This window comes from Leptinotarsa decemlineata, unplaced genomic scaffold (genome assembly GCF_025532065.1).
Source record: "Leptinotarsa decemlineata unplaced genomic scaffold, Ldec_3_MD MMD2_tig00078422_RagTag_RagTag, whole genome shotgun sequence".
NCBI lineage: Eukaryota > Metazoa > Arthropoda > Insecta > Coleoptera > Chrysomelidae > Leptinotarsa > Leptinotarsa decemlineata.
The window spans coordinates 6,214,295-6,220,294 of NW_027412747.1; the positions used below are offsets into that span (position 1 = coordinate 6,214,295).

The 6,000-nt window shown below is 35.9% G+C and overlaps 2 long non-coding RNA genes across 3 annotated transcripts in view; one reads left to right on the top strand and one right to left on the bottom strand.

Annotated features, from left to right (window-relative positions):
- The window catches only part of LOC141487398 (uncharacterized), a 65,375-nt gene that overhangs the window by 52,683 nt on the left and 6,692 nt on the right, over positions 1–6,000 (bottom strand). The window lies entirely within an intron of this gene.
- LOC111511478 (uncharacterized) overlaps positions 1–6,000 on the top strand; it is a 42,118-nt gene that overhangs the window by 35,082 nt on the left and 1,036 nt on the right. The window lies entirely within an intron of this gene.

Here is a 6,000-nt window from a genome sequence, read left to right on the forward strand (position 1 = left end):
AAAATATGTACTATAAAATGACAGTTGACACTTGTAATAAACTCACTTCAGGTTCATTTATAAGGAACGGAATGAAACGACTTCGTAGAAAAACTTCCTCTATTCAGAATAACTCAAATTGATCTACCTTGTTTCAATTACATGATCCTCGTCGTAATCCTTCCCTATCTCAATGTTACATAATGTTTTAATAACATAAGATCGGCATACATCGAAAAGAGCTGTCCTGGCACGTATTAGGTGTTCTAATTAGAATATTGTTTATTTCTCAATTTGTTATTGTTCCACATTATTTGCTATACCAGTACATCTCCCCCCGATGACGAAAAAAAAAAATTTTAAACAATATTTTTTTTTTTCATTCAATAAACAATTTTGTCCTATTTTTGTGTATTTCTACCAGCTTATTATCTATTCTAACTACAACATTTGGATCTTTATCTTCTACTATAATATAAGGACCTTTGAAGATAGGATCATACTTATTTGAAGATGTGTTCCTTACTAATATCTTATCACCTATCCTAACATTAACAGGATTAATTTTAATATCTAGTTTTTGTTTTCGTAACGATTTTGATACCATTAAATTATTTCTCGCGTCATTCCAAGCTGTTTGCAATCTAAATTTTAACTGAATTGGGTAATCATCGAAATTATATACAGGGTCGACTTGTGTAGCAATGCTCGATGGTACTCGACTCATTTTGCCGAAAACCAATTCGTATGGACTATACCGAGTTTCCGTATGCACTGTATTATTATATGCAAAACACCAATATGGTATCCATGAGCTCCAGGTGTCTGGATGCTCTGATGCATGTATGCGTAAATAATCACCTAGATTTTTATGTGTGTTTTCCAATGCTCCAATGGTTTCGTGATGATACGCCGTTGAATTCAGCTGTTCGATTTTTAGCAGTTTGCACGACTCTTTGAAGGTCGACGCTAGAAATTCAGTGCCTCTGTCTGTCACAACTTGTTCTGGAATACCAAATCGTAAAATAAAATTTTCTACGAATGATTTCGCGACTGTTACTGCCTCTTTATTTTCTAATGGATACCCTTCTACGAATTTTGTTAACTCACATTGCAACGTCAAAATGTATCGGTTATTTTCCCTGTCTTGGTCTAAAGGGCCCACCAAGTCAAGAAAAACTTTCTGAAACGCTGAGGTAGCCGTTGTGGTTATTTTCATTGGTTGCCGATGCGGTCTTGAGTACTTATATCTCTGACAGTCATCACAACGTTTTACAAAATTTTCGATATCCTTTCGGAGACCAGACCAAAAGTAAAGTTTTCTAATATTGTTATACATGCGATTAATTCCAGCATGCCCTCCCGTTGGTAACATGTGGTAATCGTTCAAAATTAATTGCTGGGTTTCCTTCCTAGTTATGTGTTGCTGAGCTTTTATTATATTTATTTTTATACCTGCCTTTCGAATTTCATTGGGAATTTCCAAAATGTTTTTTAATAACGATGCGCATCTATCTTCTTTTACTATAACTAATTCTGGAATTCCATATTCTTGGCAAATTTCCTTCAGGTCTCTCAACGATGCACCGAATGCAGTCGCTGATCGAGATTCATCCTGATTCATATAAATAGTATTTGCCTTTTCATCATATAATATATTCCCTTTTATTTTACACTCAGAACGTTTTTTTCTTTGAAACTCAACTTTCGACAAAGGATACAACTGAACAAATTCTTTAGGTGGTTTCAATAATTCTACGACACCAGGATGATCAGGCCTGTTATCGAAAGAGATATTGGACTTTTCCCGTGAATTGTTGCCCAATTTCTTCGTTTGTGCCCTTGTCACGACATTCATGACTTGACAGGAATTAACTGACATTTCTTTCAGTTCGTCGGAGTCAATTTTTATACGACTTAATGCATCAGCCGTTACATTATCTTTTCCTTTAACATAACTTATTGTAAAATCATATTCTTCTAGTGTTAACTTAAATTTCGTTAGTCTACTTGAAGGATTCGTCATACCGAAAAGATATAATAATGGTTTATGGTCTGTAAGGATAATGAACTTTTTCCCGTAAAGATAAGGACGAAATTTTTTCACACTCCAACAAATAGCAAGTAATTCTTTCTCTATCACACAATAGTTGACTTCAGCTTTATTCAGCGATCTGCTGGCGAACGCCACCGGCTTATCATCTGAATTTGACAGAACTGCTCCGATAGCCAAATTTGAGGCATCGGTACGTAATTTAAAAACGTTTGATTCCGAAAAATCAGGATATGCGAGAATTGGTGGTTGTACCAGCGCCTGCTTTAGCGTTTCGAATGCTTTTTGACATTCTTCGCTCCAAGCGAATACTACACCCTTTTTTGACAATCTGTTAAGCGGTGCTGCGATATCCGCGAAATTCTGAATGAACTTCCTATAATAGTTCGCAAATGCTACAAACCGTTTAGTTTCATTCGAGTCTTTTGGAACCGGAAATTGCTGTATAACACGTATTTTTTCAAAATCTGGAGATATTCCTTCAGATGAAATCACGTGACCCAGATACAATATCTGTTTTTTCAAGAATTCGCATTTGTAAGGATTTAGTTTTAAATTGACCTGTCTCAATCGCTGCAAAGTTTTTACCAAATTCCGATTATGAACTTCCAAATTATTCCCGAAAACTATCAAATCGTCCAAATAAATGAAACATCTCTCATAATTTAACCCTGACATTGCTATGGTCATCGCTCGAGAGAAAGCACTTGGACTCAGTTTCAACCCCATCGGTAATCTCGTCATTTGATACTGACCTTTATCGGTTGTGAAACTTGTGTAAGCTCTAGATGTTGCATCCAATTCAACCTGATAATAGCCCTGAGATAAGTCAAGATGTGAGAAGTACATCGCTCCGGAGAGTGAGTCTAAAATTTCATCTATGCAAGGTAATGGAAATTTGTCATCCTCAATGCGTTTATTCAACAGACGGTAATCGATAACTATCCTCCATTGTTTATTACCCTTACTATCCTCTTTTTTCGGTACTATTAACAATGGTGCCGACCATTCGGACCTTGTTTCCTCTATAATTCCTTCTGACAGCATGTTGTCAATTTGTTTATTTATTTCCGCTTTCTGCGAATGCGGTAACCGGTATGGTTTTACGTATACCGGAATGGCATCCTTTTTTAAATGTATGGTCTGTTTACAGACATTTGTCACCGTCAGTGGGTCATTTTCAAAGCGAAATACGTCCGCATATTTTGCACAGATTTTATCAATAGCTATTTTTTCCTGCTTATTAAGACCTTTGGTATTTATGGAGTTGAGTAACTTATCTATACGCTCAACTGAAAAGTGTGTGTTTCCAAAAGTATGAACATCAAATTCTGAAATATTTTCAGTTTTGGGCCTAAAATTTTTCAAGTGTACCTCTTTATCCGTAATATTCAGAATTTTAACAGGTATAATGTGGTTGTGAGGCTTTGCGATAATTCCCGCAGTATAAACACCTTCTGAAATTTCTTCTGGTATGATAATACAATCATCTGAGTTATGTACTTGCAAATATTTAATAATTTCGCACCTTGGTGGAATCGTTATATAATTTTCATACTTGGATTGCAGTGGAATCGACAGTTTCCGATTGTTTATATATATAGAGAATGTGCATAATTCGTAGTTTAATATTGCAGAGTGCTTGACAAAGAAATCTGACCCAATAACACCATTCATATCACTACCAAAGTCATTCACCACATGAAATTCGTGACCTATCTTAACGTCAGATAGTTCTAATGTAATATTAGCCGAGCCTTGCGTGAAGACAAAACCCGCTATGCCGTTTATTTTGATTCTATTTGTCGTATCAACAAACTGATTTTTATTTATACATGATGTAAAAATTACGCTTACCGAAGCACCCGTATCCAATAAAAATTTCAACTCACTTTTTCCGTTTTTCATACATACATAATTAAGACCATTCATACTTAAAACCTTATAATCACCTACATTCTCACTGACTCGACCGAAAAAACTGATTAGCTTGCGGGGAAGGGTTGTTTAATTCAGCATCCTGAGCGTTTTCCATAAAAAACCCTCTTCGAGATGGACTGAAAGTTTGGTTGTTGTGATTATTCCAACGCCCTCTAAAATTTCCGCGAAAATGTCCCTGGTTTCGACCCCTAAAATTATTTTTACTATGCAAACTACTTCCTCTGATCTTATTCGATTGTGAGTTATTGAATTGTCCGGTACTGAAATTTGGTCTTCCCCTATTATTCTGCTGAAATCCTCGACTCGTACGGTTGAAATTATTAAGTTTTGAGTTCCCTCGCATGTGAAACACCTGCGAAGAAGAGGTTGCACCTCCCGTACATTCCTCATCTACAGCTCCCGTTATAGCATCTTTCAAAGCGCTATAGTTCCTAGCTTTTATGACAGTTCCCAGATCGTGACTTCGCAGTCCGTTCGCGAAAGCATGAATTGCCAGTTTTTCGTTCGCAACTTTAAGAATTTTCATGGCCTCGACATTTCCATCGGCTTGCGCTATTGTCAAATCGACCAGTAATTCCTCGATTGATTTACCAAATTCATTCACTGATTTATGTTTTTGTTTTGCGTTATGTAATTCAACTGATAAACTTGCGGCAGAATGCTTTGTCAACAAGTGTGTTTTGATGTCTTTAATTAAATCAGTATTAGACGGATATGACGACTCTAATCTCATCTTTGCACTTTGTGACAATCTAGTTTTAAGGACATAGTTTGTTAGTGTTATTTTTCCATTATCGTCTAAAAGACTATCGTATAATTCAATGGCATCTATTAACTGTTTTACAGATTCCTCCGAATTGTCGGTTATAGGCAATAAGCTTGACGCTATTCTGAGATCAAATTTTTCACCCATTATTGTAAAACTTCTAGTAATTTCTGTAATATTAGCTAATCTAGTCTCTAAGGTATTTCGAATATCGACTAATAATTTGTTTGAAGATTCAACATATAACTTAACTTTTTGAATTATATCTGCATCTTTAGGGCCCGCATTGAATTTATTTTTCACTTCATTTAACTCTGATTCAATCCTATTTAATTCTTCAAACTTGCGATTTATAGCTTTTAGATCGACTCGCCTCTCTTTGCTATCTTTATTTAAATTCCTATTAAAAACTTTGAGTTCTTCAAACGAGTATCTAAATAAGTCTATGATGCTCATTTGCTACGCTAAAGACGAAAATAAATCGATATATTGATACACAAACTTATACTAAATAAATACGACCTTAAAATGTCTTTCCATGTGTCATCCAATTTCCACTCTACTTGTTGTTGGTTTTCACTTTGGAATGCGTGAACCACCCATGAAATTCGTTTTCTTCTCACTCCTTACGCCTATACCAACTCCTGACTCCTCGTTATCTCTCTTCTTATCTTCTTTTCTAATGATTTCTGGCACCTCTTTATTAGAAATGCGCCGAGTGCCAAAATGAAACAGGCGAAAGCTACTATGCCTAGTACTTCGGAAACGGAGAACCCATTGCTAGCTGAAACTCCACCACTGTTCCCGGCTTGGCTTATGATTACTTCTTCTTTACTCTCTGTGGATCCCATGTTGGAAGATGTCAAATGCAACTCGTCTCTATTTCTCAGTATCTACCCGTTAATAACATACGTGGTAATCCTGGAATCATCCTGGCAGGATCGCCATGTAATAAACTCACTTCAGGTTCATTTATAAGGAACGGAATGAAACGACTTCGTAGAAAAACTTCCTCTATTCAGAATAACTCAAATTGATCTACCTTGTTTCAATTACATGATCCTCGTCGTAATCCTTCCCTATCTCAATGTTACATAATGTTTTAATAACATAAGATCGGCATACATCGAAAAGAGCTGTCCTGGCACGTATTAGGTGTTCTAATTAGAATATTGTTTATTTCTCAATTTGTTATTGTTCCACATTATTTGCTATACCAGTACACACTGATGGAAGAACAGAGATGTTGGCGTTGTTTGGT